General features: G+C 40.5%; 1 protein-coding gene and 1 long non-coding RNA gene across 4 annotated transcripts in view; both read right to left on the bottom strand.

Moving 5' to 3' along the window:
- The window catches only part of LOC309702568 (uncharacterized protein), a 1,257,380-nt gene that overhangs the window by 1,185,739 nt on the left and 53,160 nt on the right, over window positions 1–18,481 (bottom strand). The gene's annotated exons all lie outside the window — the stretch shown is intronic.
- On the bottom strand, window positions 1,806–3,989 carry LOC309702642. 3 transcript variants are annotated; one of them, XR_014275662.1, is made up of 4 exons: window positions 3,427–3,989; window positions 3,082–3,126; window positions 2,362–2,711; window positions 1,806–1,966 (listed from the first exon to the last, which is right to left on the bottom strand). It is a non-coding gene; the product is annotated as an uncharacterized lncRNA (long non-coding RNA). The 3 variants fall into 3 exon arrangements; XR_014275664.1 differs by lacking the exon at window positions 1,806–1,966 and having other exon boundaries at window positions 1,973–2,436; window positions 2,643–2,711; XR_014275663.1 differs by lacking the exon at window positions 1,806–1,966 and having other exon boundaries at window positions 1,973–2,711.

The raw sequence follows: 18,481 nt of genomic DNA, 5'->3' as shown, positions 1-18,481 counted from the left end.
TTATCCAATCACAGAATCAAATGCACAAAGCCTGTGATGTCATCAAAGGCACAAAGCTTGTGATGTCATCAAAGGCACAAAGCTTGTGATGTCATCACATTCTGTCATTGGAAGGAGAAATTCAGTCAACTATAGCAACTCTTTGGTGGCAGAACTAAAAAAACAACCTGTTTGTTAAAACCAAGATAAGGAAGACACAGAGACGCAGAAGCAGACGCTGAAGCAGACGCTGAAGCAGACGCATATAAAATGGCAGAAGCACAGATGGAAGTGGTCGTGAGCCCAAATATAACAGTTTTGCAAAGATCGGAAAATGACCTCAAAAAACCCCAAACACCAAATCCTGAAACACGTCCTCTGGCACAAGTTCAAACAGAAGTGGTCGTGAAAGGCAAGAAAAAAAGGGGGCAAAAACAGAAAAGAGTGGCTGAAGAACCCAGACGACCGATTACTCGGGCGTATGCTCGGGCTCTTCTAGAAGCCCAAAACAACATGGCTGATGGAAGCAACCTGAGAAATGAAGAAGTGTCAGGAAACCCTGAAGGAACCTCTGAAATGGAAAACCCTGAATCCCTCCCTATGTCAGAACCAAAGGACGACGTGAATATGGAGACAGAGGCAAACATGAATAACGCCAGTGGACAAAACCCTGGGCCAAATGGAGGGACGTGGCAACATCAGCCAAATCCCAGATTTATACCCCATCATGGCAGAGTCCAGTATGATTCATGTTGTGAGATTGCTGCTCTCAGGCATCAACTACAAGCTTCCCAAAACCACCAGAACGAGCTTTACTGGAAACTGGTAGCTGCTAGTAAGAGGGCTTCTTATTACCAGTCTAAGGTGACCAAACTTCATGCACAGATGATTGCCGACAAAAAACAGCATGAAGAAACAATTAAAGAGCTCATAGAGCAACTGGAGGAGGCTAATGATAATAATAAGCCTGATAAGAGCAAAACAGAGGTTCAAGCAAAGGACAACCAAGCAGTTGTCATGCTGGATGACATGATCCGTGTCCTGCACGAAGACGTCAGCGACCCTACCACAGAACAGTGTGTGGATTCTTCTACACAAACCACAGAGGCTTCACACACGGACTGTGTAGGTCTGAAGGAGGCTCAATTTGAAGTCCAATACAAGACTCAACAAGAGCAAATAGGAACACTCCAACAACAGCTCCTAGAAGCTCAACACCAACTCAAGGAACAGGAAGATAAACATAGGCAGGACCAGGAGACCCATACGGTAAAAAAATATATTTTAAAATACATTTTGAAATATATTTCAAAATATACAAAAAATGGCCAAAAAATATATGTGCTAAAATACATTTTAAAATATATTTATATATTTAAAATGTATTTTAGCACATATATTTTTTGGCCATTTTTTGTATATTTTGAAATATATTTCAAAATGTATTTTAAAATACATTTTGAAATATGTTTATGTATTTTGAAATGTATTTTAGCACATATATTTTTTGGCCATTTTTTGTATATTTTGAAATATATTAATAAAATATATTTCAAAATACAATTTAAATTTATTTAAAATCATTCAAAAAAATATAAATTTAACCCTTCATATATTTCTAAGAAAACACATTCACATGTAACATCTGAAAGAAATCTTTATTTGATGTTTAAAACATACATATAGCATATCAATCAAGCAAGGAATATTCATTTTATAAGTTTATTCTCATTACATACTTAAACATTCTAAAAGAAACACACACACACACACACACATATATATATATATATATATATATATATATATATACACATACACACACACACATATGTGTGTGTATGTGTATATGTGTGTGTGATTGTATGAACATAAGTCAGCATACTTAAAATGTAATTTCTTTTCCTTTTCCAGCAGTCTCAGTTCCCCCAGCTTTCACGGCAATCCTCAAAGCCCTTCTGGACACGCTGGGAAACCCCTTCCGCCACTGTAACAAACAAAAGTCACAGTTCTATTACTTTTATCAGAGTTAAAATAAAAATGTGATTTATGTTAGCTGGCTTCATTTAGCAAACAGATATTTCTGTTTATATAGATACAGATATTAATACAGATATATTTTACGCATAATTTTACCTCTTTTTTTTCCTAGATGGGAAGTCTATCCAGTTCACATTACAGTAATGCTAACACCCCTTTTGGTCGTCTCTCCTTACCTTCCAGCATTCATAAATCTGTTGACCTTCTTTGTCTGAGACCAACCACTACAATGCATCATCACCTATTTGTATTGGTAACTTACTTTACAACCTATTTTAATGGTTGCAAAGTAAGTTACTTGTGCTGTATGCAATTTTAGATACACAGAAAGTCTTCACTTACTATATATGGCTGTCATAGTGTCCTTATCAAGGGCAGTTCTTCACTCTGCGCCGATGTCCGTTTTGCTCTGTCCTCCTATAAAAAGCATGAACATTTGAGTGTTTGACTAGTTTTAGATTTCCAAAAATTTGATATTTGTACAACTAAACATTTGAACTACAATATATGCTATTGAGCGATACTTTTATGGGTAATTTTTGGTAAAGAAACTGGTGACAGAGTTGTAGGCTTTTTAAAGTACTATTAGCTAACCATTTGAACTGACTTTCAAAGCTGATTACCTTTTAAATTGCTGTGGATCAAAACCTCCAGTGGGAAGGCGGCCATTAGAAGAACACGCACCATTGAACCTGAAAATAACAAAAACAAACAAAAAACAGAACAATATATAAGAGTCCGGTAGGGTAATAAATCTCTTCTGAAGCAATATAGTTCATTTTGGGTGAAAAACAAAACATTCCTCTAAAATATATATACTGACATCAGCAATCAACATCATGATTGTAATTATTTCCTTTTTAGTACATCTATTGCTGTTTGCATGTGTCAAGCACTACGACTGTATCTATGCATATGCAATGTCTAAGCAGTAGTATTGGTCTGAATGACAACAAACCTAACTAGTGTTTTGGAAAATCTGTTAGAAAACAGTTATTTCAATAATTATGATTAGCATGTGACACAGACACCGCATAAAAAACTACAACAACAAATACTTACTTTAGGAGGATGGGGGAGGGCAGCATGAGGTTGAGACTTTGACATCTGTAAAAAACAAATTCATGTATTACAAACAAGTCACTTAAAAATACATTAATGTGGCAGACTGTTCCCTGTTCAGATGCAGTGTATAAGTACAATCAGGGCTGTCACAACAATGGGGTGGGGCCAAGTGGCTGCAACCCTAGGTACAATGTGCAGGTATATATAATTACATATAATATATGTGAATAAAGCAAGAATCTGTTTAGGTTAGTCACTGTGCTGACTGATGCTTGCTAGGTTTATATGATTGCAAACTGCACAAAAACAACAACAGCAACAATGACAAACAAAATTACTTACATTTATGTAAATCTCACATTAGGAAGATCTGCATTCGATTTCATGGGCTGAAATAAATAGGCAGAAACATTACTGCTAAAAAAATAAAAAACAAAAACTCTAAAAAGCCTAAAAATGACTTAAAAAGCAAGGAAATGTGGAACATTGTAATTAGCGAACATTAATAAAGCATAACTGTTCTTTGTTTCTAACCTTGGTAAGTACTCTGTAGCCAGAAGGAGAGGTAGGATTTCTGTGAAAGCCAAATTAAATGTGAATAGGCTTTGATAGTTATTGAGAAGGCAGAATAATAAGAAAAGGCAAAAGTACGTCACAATATAATTAATTAAGTTACATATTTTGATTACCAAATTATGGAAGCGTGGAGCTGCCACCCAGGCAAAAGAAAAATAGAGCTGTATCACGTTATGACGTGAAATGTTTATTGTTCTAACATTATGCTTTTCATGTTTGTATAATATAATATCACGTTATTATAATATACATAATTGTCACGTTCGCACAATATTGTACGGACGTGATAATTATGTACATTTTTCGTACAATGTTGTTCAAACATGTTGTTCAAACATATATAGTATATTGTTAGAACGATAAACTTTTCACGTTATAACGTGATATACTTATATTTCTCTTTTGCCTGGGTGGCAGCTCTACGCTTCCGTTCCAAATACACGAGAATAAAGTAATATTATATGGGAAAAGGCACCTGCTAGCTTGATGATGGAGGCTTCTTAGACTGGCCACCCGCCTTGGCTTCTTATCGCCACTCCATGAAATAAAGGTCCGTTTCCTCCATGCCGGCTAATTATTCATCCTCATTAAAATCTCGTATATGTTCAGTTGGCAGAATTGAGAATTTCACATCTTCCAACCACTTAATTAACGCGAACATAATCGGCTTGTTTCTTCCCGTCTCCTGTATCCGGCCGTTCCTCTCGCTGTCAAATTTCGCGCCTCAGAGACGTCGTTATTTTTCAAAAAAAAAAAAAAGAAGAAAGAAAGAAACAGCAACAACTACTAAAGAGAGTTTTTGCACGTTCATTGCACATTTGTGGGAATGTTTAAATATTTAATTTTTATTAATTACTTTTCATTATATCTTTATTTTTTAAACCACCGTGGCAATGCGCATGCGCATACACTCCTGCACGCAAAGGGCTTTGGAGTTGACGTAATGTCGCAATGCATTGTGGGAGCGCAGCACCATCTTGGCAGGTCACGAATCAAAACAAGATTGCTACGAACCATTCTGAAACGTAGCTCAAAAGAAAATGACGGTATAGAGACAGATTCTGTCCAGATGCAAAGAGACGGTACTTGATTGTTGAAATGTGGACCCGTATGAAATATAGCCGTGGAGTAGAAACCCTGAAGACCAAACCGCTATTGACTTAGCATGATCTACTCTCATACCTTGTCTGTGGAGTCAGAGCATACACGGCGCACCAATTTCGCAATTATAAATCTCTGGAGGCGCACATCCAATTCACCAAGGACTGGGTACAAGATTTGGCTATTTTTAAGCCTCCACGTTGTGAGTACGGCGTCATTCAAGCAAAGGTAAGTCAGCTTGAGTACTGCGAGTAAAATGCGTTTGATTCCCCCCAACATTCAAATTAGTGCTAGTAAAAATTCATTCGTGAGGGGGAAATTACAGTGAGAACATGTAGAGGCTCTGTTAGAGGGATAACATAGTGAGTTCAGTGCATTGATGTGACATTGTCCTGAAGGATTTAGTTATTCTTTATGGTTAAAGAAATTGCCCTAATTAATTCATATTTATTATAAATAATCCTAATTACACATCTTGCACACAAGAATTTCACTCACATGTGCTGTATCAATGTACCTGCACATGTGATGTGACAATAAAAAGTGATTTGATTTGTGATTTGATTTGATTTGCTTCCTTGTTTGTGTCCTGTGTCACTAAAAATACATTCATTACATACTTTAGGTTCATTTTTTGCTGATAGGTTTCTAAAAAGAAACATGCAGATTTAGAATATAACATGCAGCGTTCTATAGATGGATACATAAAAACACTTTATTTGTTACATTTATGATAAATGGATTTGAAAGTAAATAAAACACATTTGTGTCGGACTTGGCTTATTAAAGTTCTTGTCTTTAAATGAACTTTGTCTGTGTGTGTTTTAGGTCCTGCACTCTTAAAGACTGAATTGCAGCATTGCAGCCACAGGTCATTGTGAGCATCACAGGGAAGGTTGAAGCCGCCCACTGCAGCTGTATGACTAGAGTCGTGGAGACTTGCAGCCATGTCACTGCTCTTCTGTTTAATGTAGAAGCAACAGTGAGGATCTGTGGCACAAGGACTGTTACAGATTAACCTGCATACTGGGTTTTGCTGGGTAATATGACCAAGATACAGCCAGAGGTTGGCCATAAGATAGACTTCTCCTCTTCAGCTGCCCAAAAAAAAGGTTCTTGATCAAAACATAAACAGACCATTCGTTGTGACAGGTAAAAGAAGCCATCCTCAAAAAAGAAAAGTTCCACCTGCTACTGTGGAGGAGTTGGATCAACTGATGGGACAATATTTTTCCAAGCATAGTTCTGTTGTGAATAACCCATAATGTTTTAATTTAGGGGGCCATGTAAATACTTTGCATTTACTGAATATGTACTTACTAAATACCACTGTTCAAAAGTTGAATAAAGAAACAAAGAAATGTTTGCCTATTTTTAATTAAAAGCACTTTGTCGAACATCACATCAGTTACAATGTAGAAAAAATGTTATGTATAGTTTACAAATGACAAAATGTTCACATAAAATCATGACAGCATTTGTATAATATCACCCACTACTAGCATTCTGTAATTTACTGTCTCTTTTGAAAACTTATCACTACATAAACAGCACAAGACTTAAAAGTATTTAACAAGAGCATTTTTCCCTGGTTTTACTACCACACTGGGGCACATGTTCACCAAAACGCAGCAAACCTTTGCCATCTTATCCAGGAAGGTCACCTTTTTACCCTCACATGGAAGAAGTAATCTGATTGGCATGGTGGTATGTAGCATGTAGTTTGAAGCAGGGATTTCGTAGTGCCCCATGTGTAGTGTTGGAACCCAGTCAGGATTTGTTTCATTCATTTCATAGGCTGGTTTGTTGCAATAATGCCAAATAATTAGCAACTCTATAAATAGAAGGTAGTTCTGCATGTTTGTTCTAAGTTTGTGCTATTGAAAATAAAATTAACAGGCTATAAATAATAATATGAACTTATTTAGAACTTACCTGAATGAAAATACTGGAGCACACCAACAGATATCTGTGGCTGGTAGAGAACTGAATATCAGCTCGTCTCGCAGCTGCTATCCAGGCTAGACGCCTTCTTTTGGTAACATCCAACACATAAGCTCCCTCATGATGTTTCCAGGTGAGGAAACAATGAAAAGAGAGCCTGTTTTCAAGCTTATTCCTTTGTCGGTAGTGCAATCTAACATTACAACCGACCACACAGCAAGCATTTGTTTGGTCTGCTAATATGGCGCCTTGACCAAAAATCGTGGCTACGCCCCATCCCGTAAGATCACGCTCCAGAGCCCTATTAACGTACGGATCTAGAAAGAAGACGCTGCATTTTTAACTCTGAGGGAGATGGAGAATGAGCCTATTTCCAAAACAGTGGAGTGTGTTCCTTTAAATACTAAATTGTATATATTGTCAAAAACTAAAGTGTACATAGCAGTTGTTGTATCTTGTTTACTGTATCACTGACAGATAATTTCAAAGTCAGTGAACGCTACATTATAGTGAGATATTGTGTAATGTGAAATACTGTAAGCAAGTGAATAAACAACCTAATTCGTGATAGACCTTTGACTCTGTTTTGTTTGAATCCAACTGTTTTTTGCAGATGTGCATAAAACATGTTACTTTTAGTATTGTTATCATTATCATCATTATTGCACTAAATATATTTTAAATAAAGGATACTTTGATATACATTCTACTGTAAGGTTGGAAATGTATTTTCTTCACCCTAAAATATGTTTTGAAATGTATTTTGGTTTGAAAGAAATACATTTTCAATTTCAAAAATATATTTTTTTGGAGCATCACAAATACAAAATATATTTACCATATATTTGAAATATATTTTGGCCAGGAAAAATGTATTTTTTTACCATATGGGCGACACTGAACATGGAAATCAGTGAGCTTAAATCCCAGCTCTGCTCCAACAAGGAGCTTCATGACATGAAAGTAGAGACTCTTTATCAAGAGTTGAAAGAAGTCAAAGCGTCCTACATTAAAATCACACAGGAGCAAAATGAACAAAATTCCAACACAGCAAATGGAAAATCTGAGCTTCTGGTGGAAAAAGACACCAAAGAACAGGACAAGGAAGAAGAAGAAGACTCCCTGACATCCACTGAGATGTCTCTGCATGACTCTCTACAACAAACAGAAGACAGAGAGAAACGATAACTACCAATCCAGCTGAACTCGAAACTGAAGCTAAGACTGTGGCAGACAAAAAACCCAAGAAGAAGAAGAGGAACTGGCTGCGTCGGCTTTTCAGCTGTACCAGTCCACAGACAGACTGATTTACACAACTGTGGAAAAACTAAATAAATACAAAAAAAAAAAAAAATTGGAAAATATAGATGTGTCATTATTTCATATAGATTTCAAATAACATACCATTTGATGTCAACATGGTTTAGTTGCATTTGCAGTGCTCGTGCTGTTATATTCTTATGATTCTGTTCATTTTATGAGTGTATCCTTCAGCCTTGCTTCACATATTTACTGCTGCTTGATCAGCTTTAGTCCTGCTAGCATCAGCACAGGTAGAAACAGATCACACATCAGAGAATCGGCCGTGCATCTAAATGCAAATGGAAACTAAAAATGAAAACATAGATAACTGAGCTGAACTTCATAGATCTGAAAGCTGACCAATGCATACATAGTGCTAAAAATCAGGTATCGGGAAAACACATTATTTTATATTATGCTGATGTCAGGGCTCTGAGTGCGGGCAGGTGGAAATGTGGATCCAAATGCAGGACTCCGAGACGAAATGTAACTAAAACCACAGCTTTTATTGCTGGCATGAAACAAAAACAGAAACCAAACCATGAAACCAAGCAGGAACACACAGGCAGGGTCTGAGGGTACGACGCGACACCAAGCGTGGGAAAACACAGGGCTTAAATACACAGGGTAGTAATGAGGGAATGGGCCACAGAAGGGAGACACAGCTGGGGGAGCTGAACTTCATAGATCTGAAAGTTGACCAATGCATACATAGTGACAACACATTATTTTATATTATGCTGAAGTCAATTTTTATCCAATTTTATAACTATATCATATAATAAAGTCTGTTTTGAAGTTTACTATGGTAACAATTCATCTTTTTAGGCTTTTCAGAAACACTGTAACTTCATAGGTATGAACCAACAAACCATTTTTCATCATGAAAATAAAAAATAAATCTAAAGGAGATAAACATCACAACTGTTCAACCAAGCATTAAGTCCATTTTGAAACAAAGAACGATGTACACTCAGCCAATCACATGGCAGCAACTCAATGCAGTGTAAAAGGTGAGATGTAAAATAAAACAATTAAAAATATTAATTAATCTTAATCAATCTTAAAATATGAAGCAATCTTCTAACTCCCCTTTACATACAAAGCTGTGGCCAACCTTACAAACCATTTTGAATTTTTTCCAGCCGAGGCGTTCAAAATAACCAAACTGCTAATAGTCACGGTTTAATTTGGGCAGCTGCCTGCCTAATATAATGTAAAATCATCACAATATTTTACACAAAGAGAGTAAATGTATCCTTGTACTCAGCTAAGACAGCTGGGCTGCTGTGGCTTGTGTTTATGTTCAGAGTGACATCTGATTTAAAAGCAGACTGTCATGGTTGCGGCTGTGTGCAGGCAGGATGAGGACCCAAACGCAAGCTCACGGAGGCAGGAATGAACTCAAAACAGCTTTATTGCTGGAGAGAAAAACCATACAACCTAAACGAGGAAACTATAACGTAATACACAGAAACACACGGCCATGAATGAGGGAGAACGCGACACAGAACTGAGGGAGACGCAGACATAAATACACAGAGGGTTAACGAGGGAAGTGGGAGCACACGGGGAACACAGGTGACACTGATAATCATAACAAGACACGGCAGGAGTGAACGCAACACTGACGGGAGACTGTCAAAGTAAAACAGGAAGTACACGGAGGTTCAGAGAGGAGGAGAGACAGCACGGGGAGAGCACGGACATAACGGGCTGGGAAAACATGGAATAAAACACAAAGAGGGGAAACGAGGGCTCACAGATACACAGAGGGGCACACAGGAGGTAATCAAATAAGGAACATCTTAACAGAAACCATGGCATAAATAAAGAACAACACACAAAACATACGAAAACTAAGAATGCTGGGCCAACATGGCCCAGGATCATGACAGACAGCAAAAGACACTGAGCAGCATATCAGTCAGCATGGGAAAAATGCCATAGATTTAAGGAACCAGGCTAAAATAATTGGTTTCTAGTGGGTTCTATTGTAAGTGCTCTATATTTCAGCATGACATACTGTATGCATCCTACACTGAGAACCCTTGAAGCTGATCATCAGGGTATGCTGTGTATATTCTTACACAGAAGATAAAATAACGTGCAAAGATTTTAGATGGTTGTGGTTGGTCCTTACACACAGATGTAAGGTCAAAAAAAAAATCACCCACAATGGATCGTTCACAGACACTGGTCCAGTGGAACCCACTTCCACAAAGGCTGCACCTGCTCTGGCAGAACAGGAAGCATCAACTACATAGTAGCTATTTTCATAATTAAGACATCAACTATAGGTGTTCCCAAAATGTGCCATGTTGTCTGCACACCTGACAGTTCAATAAGTCCTGTGTTGGTTACAGATGGTGGTTGTTTCCAGAAACAGCACTTGCATAAAATACGTACAGAGCACTTTATGAGCCAACCTGCTTCTTTAATGAGCATTTAGGTTGTTTGTATTCAGTGTTCACAGATAATATGCTCATTAAAAGGGGGGGTCCACTATGTCCTTCTTCACAATCCTGTCTGCCAACTTTAAGAAGAAATCAGAGTGACGCAGAAGCTTTAAAACAGTGTTCAGAATAATCAGTGATGCTTTTATCTGAACTGATGACAGATAAAGATGAACGTGAGTGTGGCAGAAGAGTAAGTTCTCCCTCTTTCTTGGAAGTATACAAAAGTCTGTTGTTTATAAAAAGTTAATAAACAAACAACAAGTTCTTACAGAATGAGACGTGAAGCCTGGAGACGAGCAGTTCAGACACGCTGTTATTAAATTCTACCTGAGCAGGTTATAGTTCACCTCAGTTACGGAAGAACAAATAACACTTGGCTCTGGGAGCTTCAGTTTTTATACACTGTCGTAGCACCACCCTAAGCCATCATTTGCATCAACACCTACATCACTAGCCCAGCAGTTCTAAGAAACTTCTCTGTTTGTGGTTCAGAACCTAATGTGACACCAATGAGCACAACAGCATGCAGCTGCAGGTTGTTGTTCATACCTGGCTTTACAATAAAGAGCCATGTTTGCAGGCAGCTGTTTGAAGTTTTGTGTAAAATATCATTTTTATAGAAATAAACCAAATGTGTCTAAATATATTAAGTAAACAATCAGAATAAGAACATTTTGAAATAAAATCCAAAAACTGCATCTGGCTTAGTTTTTGTTGAATAAATAATGACTCTGTGTAATATGTCATGTGTTGTATATGTAAGTTGTATTTGTACAATGAAGCCAGGCTTTCTTTGTGTTAGCTGCCTGACAAAACCTAAAACTCTAGTCAGAGATTGCAGGTGTCACAACAGACATGATCAGCTTTCTCTGTCGATCCTATCTTTCTGTTTCACACTCTGTGCACTCATATAAAAAAAGCTTTAAAAAAAAAATCACATGACTCTTCTTCCACACAACATGATCCCTGAGTGCCGCCTGCTCCAACCAGACATGTTCTCACAGCGACGATGGTGATAATTAAAATCTACAAAGAACGTGATGAACATTATTAAAATGCAGCACTGTTAAAGCAACGTGATTAATGCTGCATTAAAATGAGCCTTTAGCACATAGAGATGATTAAACAGTTTCATTTGAGTTCATTGTTTCTAAGGCAGATGCTACACCAGTGAAGGTGCACTTAGTTTTCACACACTGCTTCTGCATTGTGTCTTAGTTTTAGTGGATTAAATAATGACAGTGTTTGTTTGTTTTTCTTTAGTAACAAATGACCTCAGACCAGCTTATAATATTTTATAAACAAATAAGCATAAATGCATAAACTCAGCCTGGAATCACATGGGATAAACATGGGATGTGCATTTTTTTATTTGTTTTGTGTTACTGAGTCTTGCAAGAATGCCAACCTTACCAGCAGCAGCTTGGTTTTTTTGTTTGTTGTTTTTTTAATTGAATGAGTGCTGAAAGTTGAGCAACAGCTGTGACAACGAGAGAAGATGGAGCCAATTAGAAACAACTGTGAAAATGTACAATATGCAAGCCAAGAAAGCAAAGTGTAGCAATGTTGCCATCATTTTTGTTATTGTGGGATTTTTTTCAACATTCACTGACAATCACTTCTCTCATATTTCCTCTTTATTATTTTCATCACTGTTTAAGAAACGTAACAAAGTCTTATAAAGCATCTAAACCATCATGAAGTGATGTTTAAAGATGGCAGCAAGCTCACAGCATCTCTCAACTCAAGAGCAACATTCAAAGTGCACAGGCTGAAGGAAATGATTGATTTATCACATGCAATTACAATACGCCTTTTTATCCGTATCTGGATGTACAATGGGTATCGGTTGTTTGTCCCAGCAGTTTACAATACAGAATGTGCATGTCTGTGGGGCTTTTATAAAGATTTCTATTTGCATTGATACAATTGCTTGGATCACAAATTGTTCTAACTTGATTAAAGTCACCAATGATAAAGGTATTCTTGCGCTTACAGTTACCATTATTATCTCTGTTTGCTATCAGATCATCACATCCCCCTTGTGGGATCATGTTGATGATATGCTGGTTTTCGAATTTCTGAACACGTCCGTTAGTCATGCAGAGCACAGTGCCAGAGAGCGCCACCAGCAGGAAAATGGAAGTCTTCATTGTATTTCTATATTGAAAAAGTAAACAGAGTGAATATATAAATCAGTATTATTTCATTTAATTTAGTAACTTGTTTATTTTTGTTTCCTAAATGTTAATCGTGCTTAACTATTAAAGTAAAAATACAGATAGATAGGAAACTCTCTGAAAAGTCATACTGTTTTCAGTGAGTTTATATATTTGCCAGAGGAAAGGTCAGAATCTGCATATCTGACCACTTTGAATCAATTTATATCTAAACAGAAATCAGTAAAAGTTAAAATCACTTTTATCAATATCCTCACTTATGAGGATATTGATATCTGTATAACTGGAGTTATTATAGATTTTCATACATGACATTTCTGAAAAAGGCGAGGGTGTCAGGGTCCCTGTGTCTACCCGGTCGCCTCAGTGTGGCTACATGTGTTTTTTTGTTTTGATTTTGTCCCCGCTCTCTCCCTCCCTCCTTCTCTCACTGCCTGGGCGGAGCTCATCTGTGGGCTCCTGCCCTTGGCCCACGCACCTGGTGACACCTGTGGCTCATCACCCAACAGTGTTCCAGTCCCCTTATAAGATGGCAGCCCTGTATTTCTCTTTTTTTTTTTTTTTTTTTTTTTTTTCTAAATGACATCAGAAACAGCAGTATGCGACATTACGTGATGGCAGAGCTTCAGTTCATCCTTTGTCATTTTTTTTTTTTTTTTTTTGTTAATAAATAGGACAGGGGGAATGAATGAGAGAGAGAGGGGGAGAGAAAGAAAGAAAACCAAAGGGGAGAAGAGACGGTGAGAAGGGGGGGGAAGAGAGAGAAAAAAAAAACCTCCTGGGTCACCTGTATGGAGAAAAAAAACAAACAAACAAACAAACAAAAACAAACAGAGGAGACAGCAAACAACAAAGAGCAACATAATAATAGAGAAAACAAAGCACCATCACAATAAACTAGCTAGTCATAGATATCAGTATTTACTAAGTAATAAACGATATTGTGCAGCACGCAAGATAGACAGCGCACAGTGTGCTTTGAGGCAGCAGCCAAGAAAGCTTTAGTCCGCGTCTGTGAATACCCATGTGTGCATACCTGTGTGGATCAGCATGCTTGCATTCCAAAGGTTTCTCCATGTAATGATCTGCTAGGGAGTGTGGGGGGGCCACAGCCCCGTCCTCCAGGGTGTGAAGCGGGTATGGAGGAGATCAAAACTCCAGACATCCAGAGGCCCCCAGAACACAAGAGACCATGGAAGACCAACAGAGGGGCAGCCGCGCCACTGTCCCAGTAAGAGCTGAGGAGAGTCCCAGATGAGGGCTCGCCCAGCAGCCGCGGAGCAGAAGTCAGGGGGAGTTGCAGTGACGCGCCCGTGAGCTCCGCCGGCCCCCAGCTGCGCCTGAGTGACCGAGCCCTAGGCCGAGAGGCCGGGGGCACCCCACCTCCAAAGGGGCCCGAGCGAGCCCCAGGCCCCAGGCCCCGACAAGCGGCCGCCAAGGAGTGAGCCGGTGTGCACCCGGACGCCCACCCCCAGACACAAAGAACCACCAACACACCGACACCTGAGGGAGTCCGCCACCGGCAGGGGAAGTGGTGGTGGGTGGCGATAGGCCTCCAAACCTTGGAGGGCCTGAGGTGTCCCCAGAGAGGTGACGTCTGATACCCAACCTGACATATAGACACAGACATACAGGCACACACAGACACAAACATCCATTCCCACCCTCATGCTCTCATATGCACTCACTCCACACTTAACCAACGTGGAGACAGACATAAAGAGACGCTGTACACACAATCACACTCCCCAAGCGTACTCTACAAACCGGGTCTAGGTACCCTTGCCCCTGGAGGGGGGAATTGCACCCAGACCCAGGTGGTGTTACCCTTTTCCCTGCGGTGGGGAGAGGCAGACCACCCCGACTCCGCAGCAGCAGGGAGGCCCCACACCCCAGACCGCAGTCGGACGGCCAACTCCTCCTACTAGCCCTCCCGCTCCAGCAGGCCGCAGAGAATGGGGGTGGGAGAAGACTCCAAACCTCCCTCCACCCGCTCATTGTAGTGTTGATGCATATGTGTTCTAAGGTGCAATTAAAACCCAGGAGGGCATGGAGCTACCTGCCAAGGAGCAGCAGGTAAGCGCATAGTCCCTCCTGCTAACCCTCAATGACTAAGTGTATTTAAAATTGAGAGGTGGGCAACGACGTCAGGGGTGAGGTATACACCCTGATGGTGATTTGGACTCCGTGATTGTGCCCACCCCCAAGATCCTATATGTATGTGTAATGAGAGTGTGAATAATGTGAATGTCTAAGTTGTGGGATAAAATTGAGGCAGAGGCAGCCAGAAGGGGACGGGGGGGGGGGGGGGGGGGGTAGCCTCCTCTGCACCCTGGTGACATACCCCCACTCCAAGGCCCTGCATGTGTGGGTGGTTGTGGAGGAGCGGGAAGAGGGAGGCAGCTGGAGATGGGGAGGGAAGGAAGGGAGGGGCAGGTAACCCCTCCCTGGGGCCAGCTCCCCCGCTGACCCCAGTAGGCACTCCCACCCTCCGCGACCCGCCAGGGAAGGGGGGCCCAGGCCCATCAGACCGGGGCCCAGTGCAGTAGCGCCCCCCGGCTCCACAGAGCCCTGGACAGTCCACCCAACCCCACCACAGAGAAAACTGCACCCACCCCACCAACCACACATCTTCCAGACTACATAAGACGGTAAACGCCCAGGCTGAGATCTTCCTCCACCTCTCCTGTATCTCCCCCTCCTGCAGAGAGTTCCTGAGAGAAGAAAGCTCCTGCAAGATGTGACCATCCCCCCCACCAGTTGAAGAGCCCCCCAGGCGGCTCGATGCACCGGCGGCACCCTGCTCCAGGGCCGGGCCCCCATGCACCCACCCGCCCACAACCCCGGGCCCTGTATTTCTCGTCGCTGGACCGTTGCCGACTCTCGTCAGTGTTAACCCCAGCTCAGTTCGTTCTCGTGTTTCCCTAGCGATCTTCTTACAGTAACCTTTTGCATCTCTGTGAATAGATTTCCCTGGACCTGCCCCTGTGTTACCTGAGCGATCAAGTGTGTGAGGATTGGAGCGAGCTTTTGTGTTTCTTGTGGAGTGTGAAGAGGAGCGTGGAGCGTGGATGGAGTGAGGACTTTGGAGCGTGTGTGGACTGCAAGTGTCTTTCCCCCCTCCTGTTCGTGTGTGGATTCCCGGAACCCGTCTTTTCCCCACTGTGTAAATAGATCACCTGGTGCTTCTGTAAATAAAAAACCTTTATTGTTCCCTACTCAGAGCCTACGCGTGAGTCCGTTCAGTCCCGTTGTGACAGAGGGTAAGGACGTAAATCGACTGGTAAAGAGGGACTGGTGAAGAGTCTGCAGCCGCAGCACCGATCCATCTGTCCATCTCCTGTTCCCTTCTCTGATCACTCGTGAACAAGACTGCGAGTTTTGTAACTTAATAAAAGCAGTAATTTGTTTGCCAGAGGGCCCCTTCCACGTCACACCCTGTTCTTTCCTTCTTGTCTTATATGAAAATTCACTTTGTGTAGCTTTTTGGGAAATTGTTAAACTTCAGGAAGATTCTGAACATGCCCCATCGTTTAGCCAGCTCTTTGGAGCTAAGCAGGTTCAGGCCTGTTGTTGTAAGTTTTATAAAACGATCTCATTTAAACGAATAATCCAGCTGAAGCTTCAGACAGCCGTCAGACAGTGAAACACTGCCATCTGCTGGACTCGAATAACAAAGACGCTGCTTTGACGGGTGAGGGAGTTTCAACAAGTCTGCAACGACTCAAGCATCAAACTACAGAACTATTCTAGCGGACATGGTGCTCTAATGACTGCTTCATTAACGCCGCTCAGAAAGGATCAAACATATCAATACATTTTGAAATAAAAAAATTACTGTTTCACTGCACACACAACCTTCTCTTATTAGCACAACACTGCCCAGGCCTCAGAGTGTATTCCTTATAGACTATTAAACCTTAGCATGTTATTTTAATGTCTTACAGGTGAAACAGCCAACCAGTAATCCTAACTGTAATTTAAAATATTCAGCTGCAAAAATGCTTTTAGCAAATAGTTTTTTATGACTGTGCTAAGATTCAATACTAGATTTTTGCTGGTCTGATTAAAAGGTTAAATGTAGAAGTTTTGGGATCATATATTAATACTTCCAAAACAATAAAGTTGTTGTAGAGAATCTATGTTCATTATTGTTGCTCATCATGGAAAGACAAAGACATCAGACTCTGCTGAAAAATTTTACAATCCTACTCTCTGCACACAGCGGTCTGAGGGACCTTCCAGGATCGGGGATTTTATTTATTTTGTTCTTTTTCGGTCTTACTGGTTAGTAGGTTGTGATTTTCTACCTGTTGATCTCTCATTTGGAACATGATTTGCTCTGGAGCAGATTAGGTTCAAAGCATGAGTTGACCTGGCATTATGTCTTGGATTACAAAAAAATCCCACATTAAACCTTGAAGTTAGCCGGATAAGACAGCGTTCTGTTTCACAGTAAAGGCCTCAGAGAGTTGTTGCTAACCAAAGTCTATCTTGTACAGCCACGCAGCATCTAATGACGTTTTGTAACCTGTCACTACAAAGGAGCAGTGAAATGATTGCTGTTTTAGCGCACATACACAGTGTGGTGATCAGTATAAGGACATTAAAGTGATGTTGCAGAAAGCTGCATCTGGTCAGAAGGAAAAAAAACACGCACACTTGGAAGACTTGGCCAGATTTGCACAAAATGAATGGCTGACAGTGGACAGATACAAGGATGTGGATGGTCATACCCTCGTGCATTAAAGAGGCCGTTCACAAAACCAAACACTCAACAGACACAATAAGACAGCTGATCAGTTTGCCTCACTAACTCATCTACACAAGGCGTGTTGTAGAAGTAGAGCAGGGCGATATGGCCAAAAATATTCATCACGATATAAATTTGAAAATGTGCGATAACGATGTAACTGACACGAGACATCGTGTCATTGTTTGTTTGTTTGTTTGTTTGTTTGTTAAGTGGGTCTAGAGCTCTGGGTAGTTCCCCAGCTGGGTCTAGACTGGGTCTAGAGAGTATTTTAAATTCAGGGAATTTAAAATAGAAAGTAGCTCGTCTACAGAAGGACTGGTAGCTCCCCTTACGATAAGGGTTCAGATCGCGCGAACAGGTGTAAAATGTGTGTGTTTAGTTAGTTTGTTTGTTTGCTTGTTTTAATCAATTTTAAATCATGCTTTTTATTTGTTTTTGTTTCTAATGTCTCTGTAAAGCACTTTGAATCACCTTGTTATTGAATTGTGCTATACAAATAAATTTGCCTTGCCTTTCCCTCATCCACCTGCTGCCTCTGTGGAAGCTCCGCCATAGCCACCAGGGGCGATTTAAGCCCATTTTTGGGGGTGCTTCAAGTTGTGTTCTCCCTATATTAAAGCTGCTATACAGACTCTGCAAAACAAACTGGGTTGTCAGCCCTGGCACTGCATTACCTGCATAGAAATAGAAAGTCACGGTTGCCAAAAACTTTTTGAAACTCATGAGTGAGGCTGGTGTCATTCCAGATATGTTAACATTGTACAATCTTCTGGATAATCAGATCTTCCCCACATTGAGAACTGTTATTCCGGTTGCCCTAACAAACCCAGTTAGCAGCTGTAGCTGTGAAAGGTCTTTTAGTGTCTTGAGTCAGCTCCATACCTGGCTGAGAAGGACCATGGGTCAAAGCAGACTCCAGCTCCTGGCTGTGATGTCAGTTGAGAAAGAGATGCTTGAGAGACTTGACCAACAAAATGTGATGGACAGATTAACCAACCTCAAGGTGAGGCGACATAGGTTAAAAGAAAAGAAAAAATCTGCAGGGCCATAGTAGTATCTGCACTAATGATCTTTGTCAT

Source organism: Aulonocara stuartgranti (assembly GCF_965226115.1).
Source record: "Aulonocara stuartgranti genome assembly, chromosome: 3".
In the NCBI taxonomy this organism is placed as follows: Eukaryota; Metazoa; Chordata; class Actinopteri; order Cichliformes; family Cichlidae; genus Aulonocara; species Aulonocara stuartgranti.
The sequence above is the reverse complement of the archived record's forward strand: the minus strand, read 5'-3'. Positions and strand labels throughout refer to the sequence as shown.